This window comes from Pinus tabuliformis, chromosome 6 (genome assembly GCF_031772625.1).
Source record: "Pinus tabuliformis cultivar Carrire ecotype Pingquan chromosome 6, CPIR1, whole genome shotgun sequence".
Classification (NCBI taxonomy): domain Eukaryota; kingdom Viridiplantae; phylum Streptophyta; class Pinopsida; order Pinales; family Pinaceae; genus Pinus; species Pinus tabuliformis.
In genome coordinates, this window is record NC_142292.1 from 337,218,388 (window position 1) to 337,236,477 (window position 18,090).

At 38.1% G+C, this 18,090-nt stretch overlaps 1 protein-coding gene across 8 annotated transcripts in view; it reads right to left on the bottom strand.

Moving 5' to 3' along the window:
* EDD1 (glycine-tRNA ligase) overlaps positions 1-18,090 on the bottom strand; it is a 508,476-nt gene that overhangs the window by 164,602 nt on the left and 325,784 nt on the right. The window lies entirely within an intron of this gene.

An 18,090-nucleotide genomic window follows, 5' to 3' on the forward strand; every position in this document is an offset into this window, starting at 1 on the left:
ATTAGTCATCTATTTCCTCTCCCATTTGGAAAGAGCACATGTTGGAAGGCAGGCATTTGACATGGATTATGGGGTAGCTGTTAGTTTTTACAACATCGCATAGGTGTTCTAGTCTCAACTTTGGTCAGAGAGGCTAAGGAACACTAGCTCTCCAAAACCCAGAAAAAGTTTTAGGAGAAAACACCTAGCGATGACTCAATTAAGTTAATTAATCAATAATTAAATATTTCCCAAGTCTAACTTAGGAAAGGTAATTAATTAACAATAACTAATTGCAAAAGGTGAGATTTCTATAGAAACTCACATGGATCGAGTTGGAGATGATCTTAGTCATTGATGGGGATCTAATCATGGTTGTTGTTTCACCAGTGAGAGATAATAAGAGCAACTCAATGGGTAGATGGAAAACACACTTGGGAGGTCAAGATCCTTGGCAAATCAAGCTATCCAACTATAGCAGCAGAGCAAAGAAGAAGAGTTCGAGCTAGAAGGGACGCAGTGGCAGAGAGGAAGCAAAGATAGTGATTCCGGAGGAGTTTCCAGTTCCGGAGAGGCAACAACAAAGAGGCTGATTTATTACACTAGAGGTTGCATAGCGACTACGTAGGCAACGTCAGTGAGACAATTCGATGTAGCTGAGCAGGGTGTCGATTTAGTTGCCAGAGGCCAGGAAAATTTTCCAGAGAGCCAAAGGATCACTTCCAATAATAGTAGCAGGCAAAACAACCTGATCGAAAGCAGATTCAGGTTATGTGTGTGAGGGTTTGCTCAAGCATTGCACAGAGGCATGCACAAGGGTTCTTGGAGGCTAGTTACTGAAGCAGGTTGTGTCGGGTTGCTCGTGAAGAGAGAGAAAATTATCTCTAATAATTTTGGCCAAATTATTTGCCGAGGATTGCTAGTTTTGGGCATCCAAATTGTACTCATATTTTCACTGTTGCATAATAATAATAAAACCCTCATCTACTGCACCATTTTTCCCACATTATGTTTTCCAGGGACATTTGTCCAAAAATAATGGTGTCATTTGTTAGTTTTTGTAGCATCAGAGGTATTCTAGTCTTGAAAATTTGTGGAGAGGCTAAAACACATGAGATCTCCAAAACCCAGAAATCATTTTTGGAAATTCCACATAAAGATGGCTCAATTAGATTATTAGCCATTTTTAAATATTTCCTAAGTTTAAACTTAGGGAATATGATTAATTAATCACTATTAATTGAGATAAGGAGAGAATTCTCCAGAAACTCACATGGATCGATAGGGAATTAGTTTGGGCCCTTGATTAAGTTCTAATCTTGATCGTTGGTGCTCCAACAGAGGATTATAAAAAGTCAATTGGTAGATGGAGAATATACTTGTGGGGTTCGATTTCCTTGGCAGTTCGATTTCCAGAGAGTAGCAGCAGTGGTCGGAAAGCCAGAGAAGGAAGGAAGAGCGTAAGGGGTGGGGAAAGTAAGGTTGGAGGAAGTTTTCCAAATCCAGTGAGTGCATTTCTAGGGAGGCCAAAATTTCTCCAGGAAGTTGCGCAGAGGCAACGTAGAAGTTTCACTGGGCAGTAAGATTTGTTGAAGAAGGAAGACGTCTTCAGTTCCAGAGGTCGGGCAGAGGTTCCAGAGTGCCACAGAAGCGTTTTCCTAGCCAGTAGCCGGCAGGACAGCTTGATTAATAGACGATTCAGACAACACGTCTGGTAGGCAGCTTCAGCTTGACGTAGAGCCTGCACAAGCCCAGTTGGACGACTTTCTTTTTAGAGGAAGTCCAATGCCAGAATGTCCTGGAATGAGGTAATTCCCTCAAATTATTTTTGCTAGTATTTTCTCTGCAAGATAGCCAGTTTTCTGCATCCAGATTGTACTCAAAATTTCTCACTGCAGCATAATAATAAAACCCTTAACTGCTGCACCGGTTTTCCCAAGTTGGGTTTTTCCAAGGACTTTTGTCCAAAAATAATTGTTTCATATTTTTATGTGTGTGCTAGATTTTCTCAGTTTCTAGCACTATTTTTCATCCACGGTTTATTTTTGAAGATCACAGTGTGAATTATTTGATATTTGTCGTAGCAGATAAATTGTTAAATAAATTAACAATAAACGAAGGTGCCTATAATCATTGGTCTCGCCAACATTGTGCTCAGATCTATTGAGAGATAGAGTTGTTAGTCAATGCCTTGCTATATGACAATGTTGGTTATAGTGATGCTATACAGATGGATTACTAGTCTGACTCTTCTTATGAGATCTCTTCAGTATTGAGAATAGCCATGTACCATTTATGAATACCTCCCTAGTTAAGAGGGAGTGTTGAAGAAAGTGTAACTAGGTTCGGTCTTCATAAATATGAAATGTACTTTTGATTCTTGTATTTTGTAAAAGAAAGAAAAATGATTATTATTATTATTGAGCTTGGGTTTCTTGCCCAAGAAATTTGTTTTATAGGTCAAGCACTAATTGAAAGTGCTTCTAGGATTGTCCTAGGTCAAGAAGTCAAATAGGGACATTGTCATAATATGAAGACCCCATCGGGCATCTTGTAAATTGTAAAAAGAATTATTTTTGTATTTTATTGAGCCTTCCAAGACCAAGTCGGCCTGCCAGCCTGTCAAGTCGGCCTAGAAGCTGGAATTCATACCCCTGGGAGACCTATATATAGAAGTCAATTCGACCTCATTTGGATACACGCATTCCTCTCTCTCTCATGCAAAGGAAGAAACAGAAAAGGGCAAGCGAAGAAGATAGAAGAAGAAAGAGAAGTGTTTTGAGTTCCTCTCTCTCTCTTTCTCTCCACACGTGCGAAGAAGAGGACTGAAATTTTGTAGCTTTTCACTAGGGTTTCTGCTGTCGGGCTAGGGTTTCGTTGTGGAGGTTTGATCTAGTGAAAAAGAGTTGAAGGAAGGACCAACAAAGTCCCCTTCTAGATCCAGAAGTCAAATTAGGTCAAGCGAGGTAGCTGGAGGCTAAGAATAAGCAATTCTAGCTCACACGTGCGAAGTAGCTACTGCAGTCGAGGGGGCGAAGTTGAAAATCTGCAGTTAGAGCCAAAAAGTTGTGGCTGGGGGTCAAAGTAGAGTTGCCGAAAGAGATTTTGCTGGGTTTGGAAAGCAATGAAGCAAACACATTCTTGAGAAGTTGATCTTGGTCTTGGATGGGCTTCAGTATTAGTCAAGGGTCTTGGTATTCGTCAATAAAGAATCTATAAGAAGGGATTGAAGGTTTTTCCTCTCAAGAGGAGAGATTTTTCCTGGCTTGGAGCCTACATCTTGTGTACTTGTATCTTGTTGATCTTCTTATTTTGGTAGTTGTTTGATGATTGAAGAACACACTATAATAATAATAAGAAGAAGATAATCCTAATAAATAAAAAGACATCACAAGCAGTTATCATAGTTAGAAGAATCATTAATGTCATCTTGCCTTAGATTCTTCGACAAGTTGGACGACTTTCTTTTCAGAGGTAATGCAGTGTCGGAATTGCCTGAAGTGGGTAATTTCTCTTAGATTATTTTTGATAGTATTTTCTTTACGGGATAGCCAGTTTTTGGCATCCAGATTGCACTAAGAACTTCTCACTACTGCATAATAATAAAACCCTTAGTTGTTGCACTGGTTTTCCCAAGTTAGGTTTTTCTGGGGACTTTTGGCCAAAAATAACTGTCATATTTTTATGTGTGTGCTAGATTTTCTCAGTTTCCAGAGCTATTTTTCTTCCGCAGTTTATTTGTGAAGATCACAATGTGAATTATTTGATATTTGTCGTAGCAAATAAATTGTTAAATTCATTAACAATTACGAAAATAATTTCCAGTTGCTATGACAGATGAAATTTTCACATCATTTTTATTTTGTGCATGCTCTATATTACTTAGGTCCAGTGTTTTATTTTCCAGTGTTTTTATGGTGAAAATTTCAATTGTGATTTTATTTGTTGTTTGTCCTAGCAAATAAACTGCACTTAATATTAAACAGTTAGAAGACTAATTTCTATTTTCTATAATAGACTTGAAAATTTCACATGGTAGCAGAGGGAGTTTGAAGACAGATTTGAAGCGAAGAAGTGAGGAAGAAATTTGTGCAGGTTCAGAGGGAGTTTTGTAGCAAAATTTTTGGGTTTGCATAGAGGGCCAGCCAGGTAGTTCGAATTGGTGGGCAGCGGGTTTGATTTCTAGTTGTAGGAGCACGAAAAGTTGGAACAAGCTCAGTAGTAGTTCCAACAAGGAGTGGTATTGATGGGATATTACCCACAATATGGTGGGTAACAAAGCTCACATGCACAAATGAAAAGAAAATTTACCAAAACCCTAAGTGGCAGAGAAATGGCACACTGAGCTAGCTGGTGACTACAAGGGGTTGTTCGCTGCTGACTGAGGACCATCTTGGAGAAAAAATTCTCCTAGGGATATTACCCACAAAAAGGTGGGTAACAAAGCTCACATGCACAAATGAAAATAAAATTTACCAAAACCCTAATATATACAAAATTTAAAATAAAACCCCGAGCCCCAATTGTTGCAAAACATAGGTTAGAAAAATATTTACAAAATTATGTACAAATATACCATGCTTGTAAGATGAGAATTTTTTGAGAAATAAATTTTTAAATAATAACAATGGCTTAATGTATTTCGAAAGATAGAGTATTGACCACAGCATTAGCGAAGTAAGAAAATCACATAAATTTCTTGGAGTCCAAACAAGGTCAGCTCATGCCCATAGTCTATGAACTTGGAGCCCAAGGCCTGGTATACCTACAAATCTCTATATATTTCTTCAAGCAAACTTGTTAGACATATGGGGAATCAGATCACCTAATATCGATCCAAAATCTAACAATTGAATGCTCTTATCACCAACAAATGAAATAACAAGCTTATATAAAAATTTAGCACAATATAGGAAAGCACATAGCCAGCACATACCACAGATCAATGAGACAAAGACACCATGAACCGAACCCCAAAGTCTTTTATTATAATATTCAAACGTTCCTAACAGAACAGTGGCTCAACACCAGCTTTACAAAATTACGTCACTCTAGAACTAGAATTATCATTATTGTGACTTGAGAAGCAAAATGGCTTCTAAATTATAGATAAATCCTCCAAGTGGAAAATAGCGGCTAGTTTCCTTGATCACCGTCAAAATAATCTCGACTATTGATAAATATTTGATCATTTTTTACTCTCTGCAGTCGAAAATATTTATTTTTGAAGGAATTTCGAATTTCTCATAAAACCCATTTTTTATTTATCCAAAAATTGATTTTTTTGGATTAATTTCCTCAAACTTTGACTTTGACTTAACCACCAAGGTCCAAGGGCTCAATTTTTCTTAAAATAACCATTTTCTCCTTAGTGGGGGACCTCCAAAAATTAACTTTTTTTCACCCATTAAACTTTTGGTCATTTTCCACTTGAAGAAATTAATTTCTCTAAAATTATATTTTTGACTCTAGCTTAATTAATTTCCTGCCTTAAGATTTTATTTTATATTTGCTAGAAATATTAATAAATTGATACAAGAGGGGATTAATTTTTTTTTACCCTCAATATTTTAGCCATGGTGTCTGATTGCGAGGGACCATGCACTAAAATATTTTTTACATCAAATATTACAAATTTAACCCTGAAACGAGGAATACCCATTCATTATAGACCCTCAAAATAATTACCCAATTCTAGAACACAATATGATCTAGTAGACCAAGTGATTTGTAATAAAATAATTTAGCCAAATAGCTTAAATTATTCCCAAACCCCCTTTTACAAAGACTCAATATAACACTAGGACTCACCTAAGATCTTGTCAATAAATTCCCCCCTAGCGTTGGGGTTTAAGCTCGAGGAAAAACTCTACCAATTATCCGTGTTTAGAAACGCACATAATGCCGCAAGATTAAAAAAGCTCCTAAGAAGAATTTTTTTGCCAAAATCAAAGGCTTTCCTAGGTTGTTACAAAATTAAACAGTCATACTAGCATCATTTACATTACAACTTGAACAATTTGGGTTTAAAATGATAAAATAATTTGTTGGTTGATGATTCTGAACTTTGAAAAATATTTGTACAACCGCTTCCCTAGACTTGTGACAAACTAAGTGCAACATCTGGCTCCATATGGGGACACGTTGCTTAATCGAAGTGACGTGAGAATCCAAAATCCTATAACCAAGAAAACAGAAGTCCATCAAATAGATATCTGCTCATAATCAAAATCATCATGCATATATAGAATATTTGCTCGAGTATAAAAATCTACTCTAACAAACTGGAACGTAAAGACATATAACATAAGTGCATAAAAAGAAAACTAACTAATGACATAAATGAAATCTTAATTAAGAGTGTAGGGTTAGGGATACTATACAAAGGATGCTGCATGGCATTAGATGTCTTCAACACATTGTATATTGAGCAGCTGTCGACTTTTGGGCAAGTTCGTGGGTTGCTTCTCTGACGTGCCATGCCGAATCCTGAGGATTCTAGGACTTTGACTTATCCAAATATCGAGCAGGTCTCGGCCATCAGATGCATCAAACCTCTTCCTTTTTCTATTCTGCTTTTTAATTTTGTTTCTGGCAAGTTGTGATACTAATAATGGGAACAATGTAGATTTTTTATCTCAATCTTGCTGAAGTATGCCCAATCTTATTCTGAATACACTCTGTCAAAGGTGACACATAAGCCTGATCTCCCTCAATTTCTTTTTCAACCATGGCACTTTTAGCTAACTTGTCTTGAAAGGGACAAGTAACCTTCTTGCAACAAGATGAGAATTGCGAAATGGGAGTCTTGTGATTCGTTGGAAGTCCTTTATGCTTGCCTTCTGGATCCTTTGGTCTAAGCTGAAGCTCCTGAACCTGTGTCTTTTCTATTATTTGTGGCTTATTCTGAAGAGTGTTCTTTTCATTTTTCATGGCATCCATTTGGTTAGAATGTTAATCCTTCATAGCATTAATTTCCTTGGCATGGTCTTCCTCCATGGTTAATAACATGTTTTGAAGACTGACATCCATGTCTTGCATAGAGCTCATTTCTTTCTTATGATTTTCCTTTATGGTGCTCAGCTCCTCGACATGCTTTTTTTCTATAGCTATCAACTTGGTGTGAATGGATCTTATTTCCTCAGAGTGATTCTCTTGGTTGAGTTTCATGGCTTTCATTAGTTGAGCTTGACTGAATTGCATGTCTCTAAGCTTTTGTGTTAATTCCCTGATAAGATTGCCCTGATTATTTGTTCCTGCCTTTCCACTATTGAGGATTCTTCTTGCAATGGCACAAGTGGATTCATCATGGAAATGGTCACAAGGTCTGCAATATGACAAAGGTTGAGGCAACACGTTCTCTTGAACCCTTTCTACGACAGTTAGGTCCCTTAAAGGGTCATCTTTCTTTATGCTGTAATTAGCGGAAGGTGAATCCTTTTGATCTCCATATCTATCTTTAAAAGCATTGACGATGGCTTGTAAACCATCAAAAAAATTGTCAGGAAAATCACAAAACCAATTCCTAGCATCACCTTCCAAGGAAAAGACAAAGCGCCGCATCTTGACGTCTTCATAATGCCGAAAATCACAGAACATTTCCATACAACGAATTAACTTTATGAGATGATTTCTAGTGGTGAATCCATTATTCCACATGAAAGGAAGTAACCTATTAATGGCATTTTCCATAATATCATGAAGAATGTTAGTAAAATGACTAGGGGCGAACAAGTCATGCATGGTGACTTGCTTAAGGGGCAAAAGGAGCTAGTGGATGTCAGAGAGAAAGATCCTTGTTCAAGAAAAACAAGAGATCCACAAGAAGTGAGCTTCTAGCAAGAATTTCTTGCAAGAAATCAAAGAAGTGGAGTCGCCACTTGAACATGAACCTAACTCCAAAATCCAAAAGGCAAAGCTGAAAAGTTAGTCAAGAATCAAAAAGAGAGAAATAAACAGATGTCGGGGAGGGCTTCCTGTCTGAGAAAATGAATGCTTCCAAGAATGTAACTCATTCAACCAAGTTCTGAGAGCGAGGTTGACCAAGCTACCAGGATTTTTCTAGTGTAAGCCTTTGTAAATGGATGAATAAGTGGAGTTGCCACCCAAACAGGAAACTAACCCAAACGCCAAGGTGCTAAGGTGCAGATAGAAAGGGTGGATAAGAAGATAAGAAGATTAATGAGATATCAAAGCACTAGAAAATGTGGTGCTCCACGGATTGAAGGGATGAAAATGATTAGAAGATTAGGAAAAATGTCGTGAAAGCCAAGATCCAAAAAATTCGTCCCCAGCAACGTTGCCAGAAAATGTTCTCACTCAAATTGTATAGGCACGGTGGGACAACGTGTTAAGTTATGGTATGTTCTATGCTTAAAATAGTTTACTTATCTTTCTTATTATTATCCACAGATTAGCAATCACATGTACATAAAGTAAAGTGCAGATAGATCATAGAACATTAAACAATCGATAGAAAACAAGCCAAGACAAGAGACACAAGATGTGGCGGCTAGCCAGGGACAAACCCCAATGTGGGGAAACCCTTTGATTAAATCTTCCTTTATCTTCAATATCCAAAAGAGAGAAATAGTACATAAATCTGATTTTCATTAGCAGCAGCAAACCCTAGACCAGTCCCAAACTAGGGCAAACAATATCTTGCAAACCGACTGTCGGATCAACTTGATTCCACCACCAAAAAATGCGGCCTTCAGAGGAGATCCAGATGGACCTACAGTGTAGTTCTGAGGAGAGAGTCTTCTAGTCAACGCTGGTCAAACTTTGGTTCTGCAGTTGCAGCCCTCAAACTGTGTCCTTCCTTCCACATGTGTGAGAGAGTCTCTTTTCTGCGCAGTAGAGAAGAGCCTCTTTTCTGTGCAGGAGAGAGAGAGAGATGTGATTAGATGAGTGTATCCAAATGAGGAAAAGACCTGTATTTATACACAACTGTTGATGATTGAATAGATGCTACTGTTGGGCTTCTGAGCCTACATGAGTTGTAGGTTGGCTTGATAATTATTCCATAATCAAAATAAATTCATATCTTCATAAATACTTATCGGAATCGGATGACCTTTAGATCAATCCTACACCTCTCGACGAGAGGAATCTAATAAAAGAATTTTATCAGCCATGAATAAGATGACCCACATGGAGTTTGGCCCTAGTTTCCAACTTTAACACTCTCGCTCCACTAGGGAGAACTCCATCTGCAATCTGTCTATCAGCCACTACTATTCATCCATCAAATGCACTGCCCTGTATAGCTTGACCCCTACTCTGCTCTGCTCTATCCTGCCTGTTCTTCTCTGTTTTGTTCTGATCTGCTATGTTCTGCTCTGCTCTGCTTTTTCCGAATTATGAAGAGGAAGAAATGATCGAGGATGTATCATATTGACTCAAAGTCAGTCTTAGAGTATGGACCACTGGTCCCAGACCAGTCTCGACTCTCAACCGACCCGAAGTTAGTGTCATAGTGGGTACAACTCCTACCACTGGTCCCAGATTAGTATCATCCTCCACTGACTCAAAGTCAGTCTCAGAGTGCGTACTACTGGTCCCAGAGCAGTCTCAACCGACCCGTAGTCAACATCATAGTGGGTACAACTCCTACCATTGGTCCCAGACCAGTATCATTGATCCTACATCAATGAAAGATCTTAGCATAGGGAGTATGGTAGATACAGCGATGTGTCCATCGGTACTACTATGGTCCCTATCCTCATTTCCCTACTCATTGATCAGATGAGAGGTACTTCCCATGAGTCGCAGACTACATGGGTAGGATGCCTTGACAGGAGAACTTAATCAATCCTATCCTCACAGGAGAACTAATCATCGTGCTACATAAACGCCATGGAGAACACATCATCCAGGCCTCACAGGAGAACTAATCATCCTGCTACATAGTCGTCATGGAGAACACATCATCCAAACCTCACAGGAGCACCAATCATCCTGCTACATAGTCGCCATGGAGAACACATCATCCAGATCTCACAGGAGAACCAATCATCCTACTACATAGTCGCCATGGGATGTACATGTATACCACCAGGAGATGGTGAATCACCCTGTGGTCCTATGTCGCTCCAAGAAGTACCCCGCACCCCCTCGGAGCTCCCAGAGCTCAATGCATCATACAGGACCCTCATCAGAGGGTCTTTGAACGACACCAAGTCGTTCTCGGAAAGTAAAAAATTTGACCTTTCCTAGGGGTTTTGTCAGAATGTCGACGACCTGTTCATCTATACCGATATGTGGGAGCCTTATAGCTCCCCACTGCACCATATCTCGAATATAGTGATACCTAATATCGATATGCTTGGAGTGATCATGAAATACGGGATTCTCTGATAAACGAATCCCACTCTGGTTGTCACATAGGATCACGATGGTATCCAATGTAAATCCAAACAGCTCATTGAAGAGCTTTCGCAACCAAACTGCCTCACAAGAGGCCATGCTAGCAGCAATATACTCTGCTTCGGTGGTGCTCAAAGCCACCAACTTCCGCTTCCTGCTCATCCAGGATATCAAAGCAGATCCCAAGGAGAAACAGCGCCTAGAAGTGCTCTTACGGTCCTCCACATTGCCTGCCCAATTAGCATCAGTGTATCCAAGTAGTCTCACATCTTCGACAATGTATCTTAACCCATATGTAATTGTGCCACGAAGATATCTTAACAAATTCTTGGCACCAATCCAATGTATGTGGTGAGGTTCAACCATATGTTGACTCAACGTGTTGACTGCGAAGCATATATCTGGATGGGAGTTCACTAAGAACATTAATGCTCCGACAAGTTGCCGATACTCGGTAGCATTTCGTAAAACCAGTCTAGCAGCACTACCGCTTAACTTCTTGAAGTCAAGCTCCATCGGGGTAGTTATAGGCTTGCAGTTTACCATACCAAATCTTTCCAATATCTTCACCACATATTTTCCTTGAGATAGGAAAATTTCCCTTGGCTTCTATCAGACTCCAAGTCCTAGGAAATAGTGCATCAGTCCTAGATCCTTCATTTCAAATTCAAAAGCCAACTCCCTCTTACATTTGTGAATAAGAGGGTCTACGCCTGTTAGGAAGAGGTCAACCACATATAGCACCAGTATGAGAGGTTTGTCATCTTCAACCTTAAAGTAAAGGTTGGGATTGGCTTCACTCCTAGTGAATCCTAGCTTCATCAAGTAGCTATCAATCCTCTCATACCATGCTTGAGGTGCTTGTTTCAGCCCATAGAGAGCTTTCTTCCACCTACATACATGAGATTTTTTATCATAAATCTCAAATCCTTCAGGTTGCTCCACGTAGACCTTCGGAAGTCTTTGATCATGGAGCATGGCACGGACAGCTTCCACAATCATACGGTTCTTCCTTTCCGCCACACCATTTTGTTCAGGAGTATATGGTGTAGTAGTCTCCCTCTTGATGCCAGCCTCTTTACAAAAATCATGGAACTCGTTAGATTCATATTCAGTCCCATTATTAGTCCTTAAGATTTTGATCTTCTTTTCAGTTTGATTCTCGATCAAGGCTTTGAAGTGTTGAAACCAAGAGAACACTTCATCCTTCTTTCTCAAGAAGTATATCCACGTCTTTCGAGAATAGTCATCTGTAAAAGTAAGGTAATATGAATATCCTCCCAAGGAGTTCACAGGCATCATACCAGATATGTCTGAGTGAACCAGTTGTAATATATCGGAGGTTTTGCTTTGGCTTGAGGGGAATGGTCCCCTTTTGAGCTTTCCTTCGACACATCCCAGACATACACCTTTCTCTACTCAAAATTCAGGCATCCCTAATACCATTTGTCTTACATCGGGTAGAGCTTTGTAATGAAGGTGGGCAAACCTCTGATGCCAAAGTTCGAACTGAAGAGATGTGTCACCAGACATGACACCCTGCGGACTTCCACCGACCTGATATAATGAATCAACTCGAAACCCAAGAGTGAAGGCATCTTTAACATTATTTTTCCATATACGTACCTTGCCATCGTTGAAGGTTACCTTGTAGCCTTTGTCTTCCATTGCCGAGATGGACACTAGGTTCTTTTTGAGGCCAGGTACATATAATACATCCTGTAAGTGGATCGTATTACCTTGATTTAATTTGAGAGAGACATTGCCTACACCTTTCACGGGATATTTCATATTATCTCCAAGGACAATTCCCAGGTTAGTTTCTTTCTCTATCAGATTATGGAGAACTTCTTTGTAACCAGTGAAGTGCCTTGAGGCACCACTATCAATGAGCCAAATTCCCATTGAGTCCGAAGGAGCAGAGGTAGATAGAGCAACTGGTAGATAATATTCATCTTGCTTATTTTCAACAATGTTGGATTCATACCTGGAATTTCTAGCCTTCTTGAATGGTTGTCCTCTTCCTTGATTTCCAGCACTCCTTTCACCTTTGCTATTCAATTTTCCATTCCTTTGATTGCCATGAGAAGGATTTTGATCATCGTCCAGCTGTGAGTCCTTTCTATCAGGGCACTCCCTTTCATAGTGACCTGCTTTATCACAAATGTAACATCGTCCTTTCTTCCACCCTTAGGTCTAGCCTTTCTTTTTTATTTAGTCCCGGAATTATTTCTTTTCTTAGCATGAGAAGAAAAGGCAGCAGGAGGACCTTTAGGCATGGGCATTTCTTGCTCTTCTATTCTTGTTTCTTCTTGAATGCATCTAGCCATTAATTCCTCGAAACCATGAATTACATTATTGTTCAGAAGAGTAGTCCTAAACACGTACCATTCGGATGGTAATTTAAAGACTGATATTAAATTTCAATCAGATTGACAAATTTCTTTTGTAAAATTCTATCAAATAAATTCTATCAAATTAAATGCATCTACGTACCTGATTCTCCCATCTGGTGTTGATTATATTGCTCCAAGTTTTCTAGTTCCATTACCAAACCAACTGATTCCTCCCTACCTATCTGGGATCAACCTCTGCGGTTCCCAGATCCAAAGAACTTCGAAATGGAAGTCCACTAGCCCCCGTGCCCAAAACTCCAAGAACAGTTGAAGATTTTCCAATTTTTAGTTCCAAAATCCAACCTCTGGCTCATCCCTCCAACAGATTTATTTTTCCCCTTCTCTGTATATTCCCCCCCCCCCCTTCTCATGCTCCTCTTCCGACTTTAAGTATCATTTCTTGGCAGTCACTGCTCCCTACATGGTGACACCTTACCTTGTAACGTGTAATTCTATCTGACCAAAGCTACAGGAAATTTGACGAGTATTAGTTTACCTTTAGGATTTTTTATTAGTTTTCTTTAAATATCATTAGTTTATAATATTTATTTTATTTTGATTTGAATTTCACATTTTAATAATTTATTAATTTAATATTATGCGATATATAAATATATAACCATATTTATATTTAACTTAAATTTTACATTTATTTCATTTATAACTTAATTTACTTTATACTTTATAATTTATATTATTAAAATTATTTAGGGTATTTTCTCCTTAATTATAAGGCATTAAGCAATATATTTGGTGATGGGTGAGGGTGTAACTTTTATCTGAAGCAATGTCGATTTTCAACATTTATAGTTAATTTAGAATATATATATAATAGTGCAATACATGCATATGTAGCTATCATATGCATGCTAATACTCTAGTGCTCTCTATGTTAAAGATGGGTCATTACAATAATCCTCCAAGAGTCGTGAGTGCCATTTCCCTATCAGTAATAGTTTCCCTAATAGATAGGAGATCATTCCTGACTTCGGGGATCCTTAAGAAGTATGCTTGCATACTTTCATCTTTACCCTTCTTAATTTCCTTCAGCTTATTTCTAAGAAACAAAACTTGATTTGCATCATTAACTTTAAATAAACTCACCAGTCTATCGTAGATTTCCTTGGAGGTGTTCAGATCGGAGATGTAGGCCACCAAGTGCTTGTCAATAGAGTCCCGGATGATCTTCTTTGCTTTGACTTCTCCGGTTTTCCATTTGTTCCTGGCAGCAGCGGATGCATTTGATGGAGGCTCAACAATATTGCCTCTCACATGGTCCAACACTCCTTGATCTTCTAGGGTTAGATCGATAGACATCTTCCATCCGTGATAGTCAGCTTTCTCACGGAGCTTGTCCTCAGCAGGAAAGAGTGATGAGGACCCCATAGTTCTTTTAGGATAGCCTTGCCAATCTTCTCTTCGGTGATTGCTCTTGCTCTTGCTCGGGCTTTGTCTTCACCTCAGCTCTGATACCATGTTAAGTTATGGTATGTTCTATGCTTATAACAGTTTGCTTATGTTTCTTATTATTATTCACAGATTAGCAATCACATGTACATAAAGTAAAGTGTAGATAGAACATTAAAAAATCAACAGAAAACAAGCCAAGACAAAAGACACAAGATGTGTCGGCTAGCCAGGGACAAACCGCAATGTGAGGAAACTTTTTGATCAAATCTTCCTTTATCTTCAATAATCCAACAAAGAGAAATAGTACATAAATCTGATTTACATCAGTAGCAGCAAACCCTAAATCAGTCTCGAACTAGGGCAAACAACATCTTGCAAATTGACCGTCAGATCGGCTTGATTCCACCACCAAAAAATGCAGCCTTTAGAGGAGATCTAGATGGACCTACAGAGCAGTTCTGAGGAGGGAGACTTCTGGTCAACACTGGTCAAATTTTGGTTCTGCAGTTGCAGCCCTAAAACTGCATCCTTTCTTCCACATGTGTGAGAGAGAGTCTCTTTTTTGTGCAGTAGAGAAGAGCCTTTTTTCTGCACAGTAGAGAGAGAGATGTGATGAGATGAGTGTATCCAAATGAGGAAAAGACCTCCTGTATTTATACACAACTGTTGATGATTGAATAGATGTGACTGTTGGGTTTCTAAGCCTACATGAGTTGTAGGTCGGCTTGATAATTATTCCATAATCAAAATAAATTCATATCTCCATAAATACTTATCAGAATCAGATGATCTTTAGATCAATCCTACACCTCTCGACAAGAGGAATCTAATAAAAATATTATCAGCCATGAATAAGATGACCCACATGGAGTTTGGCCCTAGTTGCCAATTTTAACACAACGACTAAGGTGGGGGTTGTCACTCTAATCCCCGACATCTCCGTTCTAGATGTCTCCCAACAGCAGGCTATGGGGGGTAGTCCCTATGGAAGATGAAAATGCAAGACTTATTGGCAACCAACAAGTTCGGGAGACACGATTGAATGGCCTAACCACTTGGTTTATTATAGCAAGTTATGAGAATTAGATTGAAGTATTTATTAGACCAGTGCCTTATGGAGTCAACTACTTGCTTTAAATTAATTATGAACCAAGTGACTGGATGAGCAACCGTTGCTTAAATTCTCAACTATCTTATATGCTATGCAAATCCTATGACCTAAGTGTAATGCAAGGATCTTGATTGATTTTAATTATATGCCTAGCTAAGTGTATCCCTTAATCCTTATCTATTTTGAGGCTAGTCTCAAAAGTAAGTGGCAGAGAGAAGTGAAGGTGAAGCAAGCAAAGGCTTGGTTAACGATACCTCTCCTTTAAATCTAATATACCCGGTGTCTCCGGAGTTGTAGAGACTGTGGCTCTGACGACTACAGGGTCACCGTTTTAACCACTAGAGAGGGTCTAACATTCACAAGCTAAGGGGTGAAGGGTGTTCCTATCTCTCTATCAACCAAGGTTAGGCTTGGAGGTAAGTTACTTAATGCACAACTAGGCCTAGAATGCAATGCAAAGTGTTTTGAGTGCTCTTGAGTTAAGATTGTTTATGTTAAGTACTTAATTGATCCTTAATTGTCACAAAAGAGTACTTAATAAATGAAGGACAATCTTACACAAGATAAAGTGCTCACAAGATGTAACCAATGTACCAAGATAATTGCTCAAGTACAAAAATGATAACAAGATAGATGCTCTTATTAATAAATCACCAATATGCCCAAGATTAAGTTATCATCCACAAGATATTATACATGAAGCAACGATGACAATCATGACAAGTAAAAGAGAACTATAGCACTTATCCAAAAATGTTACTTAGAACAATCAACACTTGTATGAAAAATATCAATGACAATTGCTCAAGAGGATTGATGTTCTTTAGAGAATTAGGAGCTTAAGGTAATGCCAAAATTGTAATTAGATCCTTGATGCCAACATATCTACTCAATTTGAGCAATGTTAACCAATCAACAAGATATTGGATCTTAAGCTTCTGTGATTGTGAGTGAGCATATTAATTGCAAAATTGAAACTTTGAAGCTTATGCAACTCACAAGAGACAACAATGTGTTAGTGTCCTTATTAGCAATAAGATATTACACCAATTACAAAATTACTTCAACAATTCAATGTAAACAACCTTTTCAACAATGAGCAATTTTTCATCAATAGAGCATAAACAAATGAAAGCCTTTATGTAGATTATGTTCCAATTTACATCACATGAACCAAAAGAAATTTTAGGACAACAGTAAATTACTTATGCCAAATAAAACAATCCCAAAGTTGAATTTGTTCAAGGTTATTTGGAACTTGTGACTTATCTGTTTGGACTAAATTTGCTGTAGATTAATGCTGGAAAATACTTGCATCAAATGTGTTATGAACGACTGAATTCCATGTAACTTTGTTCCTTTACTTCCCTTTGATGGCTTTGTGTTTGTAGCTAAGAAAATTTATATTGTAATCTTGTTCTGAATTCGAGCTAGCTGCAAATTTGCATATCTATCAATAAACACACCCTCATGCATGTTCAGAATTTGTCATTAATTAAGGTTTTTAACAAGAATTTTCTCCATTAATGGACAGCAAGATAGGACTACTATATCTTATTAATTTAACCTGCATTCATTCCTAATCAAATTGGTAGAAAACTAATACTTTCTGCCTTATAGACTCCATCTGCGCAAAATAATTTGAGGCACTAAAGTTCGTTTCAACTACCTCTTAAAGATTATAAAATCAACTCTTCCTTTGCTGTTAACAGATCCGAAATTTGTTTAAGAATAATAACAGAAACCAGATTTGTCATCCTAAATCTTATTACCATTTCTTGTGACTACATTCTTATAAGCTTAGGGTTCCTAGGGATTCGCCCCTTGTGCAAGAGGAGAGCTGACCAAAACTGTGTGAAGCAGCTACCACAGTGATGTTGGGTAGCCCTTCTTTAGCACCCATAAAGCTTACTTGTGCTTTAGGACTTGTATTACTAAAGGGAAGGGTTTAATTAGTTAAAATTGCATATACATGGCCACATTTCAAACTTCCATCAAGCCACAATTTTGTAAAAATTGCATAATTGCAAAGAAGGCCTGCAAAGTAGCTATGTTGTAAAATCTTGAGCTTAATACTGCCCAAAAGGCTCTGGAATGAAGATGGACAACTACATAAAGGAAACTCGTAGTGGTTATCCTTTTGAAGATGTTGCTTATCCCAGAAATGCCAACTACCTTTTCCTTGAACCCAAAATTTGTATAGAACTCATTGTTGTTTCTGTTAATATTACATCCATTGTCCCCTAGATGTAAAATTCCATTCCAATGTCCTCATTAACGCAATATTTCATCGTCTGGTCTTAACAAAGTAGTAGAATTTTGCATGCACATTAAAGAGAGTAAAGTGTGATGATTAGTTACAGATAGGAAGGGATATATATTATCATGCAGTGGTTTTATGATGGTTAAACACTCTGGATCAATGTACCACTAACTAGCATACTCCTCCATGAGAACCTAACAATCTGGATATATGATAAAATTGACCCCCTATCAATCCCAATTAACCTTGAGGATACTACCGAAAGAGGAACACCTTCTTAAGTTAATGATTCATTAATTTTAATCAAAGGCTTCATTCATTCTCTTATATAGGAATAACGTTATCTGCAAGTGAATTAGTAGATTTGTTAAACATAGTAAGCTAGGCTATAATGCCTATACTAAAGTAAATGGTCAAAGTGAAGTACACAATATGCATTCAAACCTTCGGTAGCAGATTGAAACAGTCAACATCGATTTCTGTATTAATCCCAACATGGAAAAATCCATTCACTAGAAATTAGTCTGTAAGGAAATGCTTCAATTAAATCTTACAATTTATAG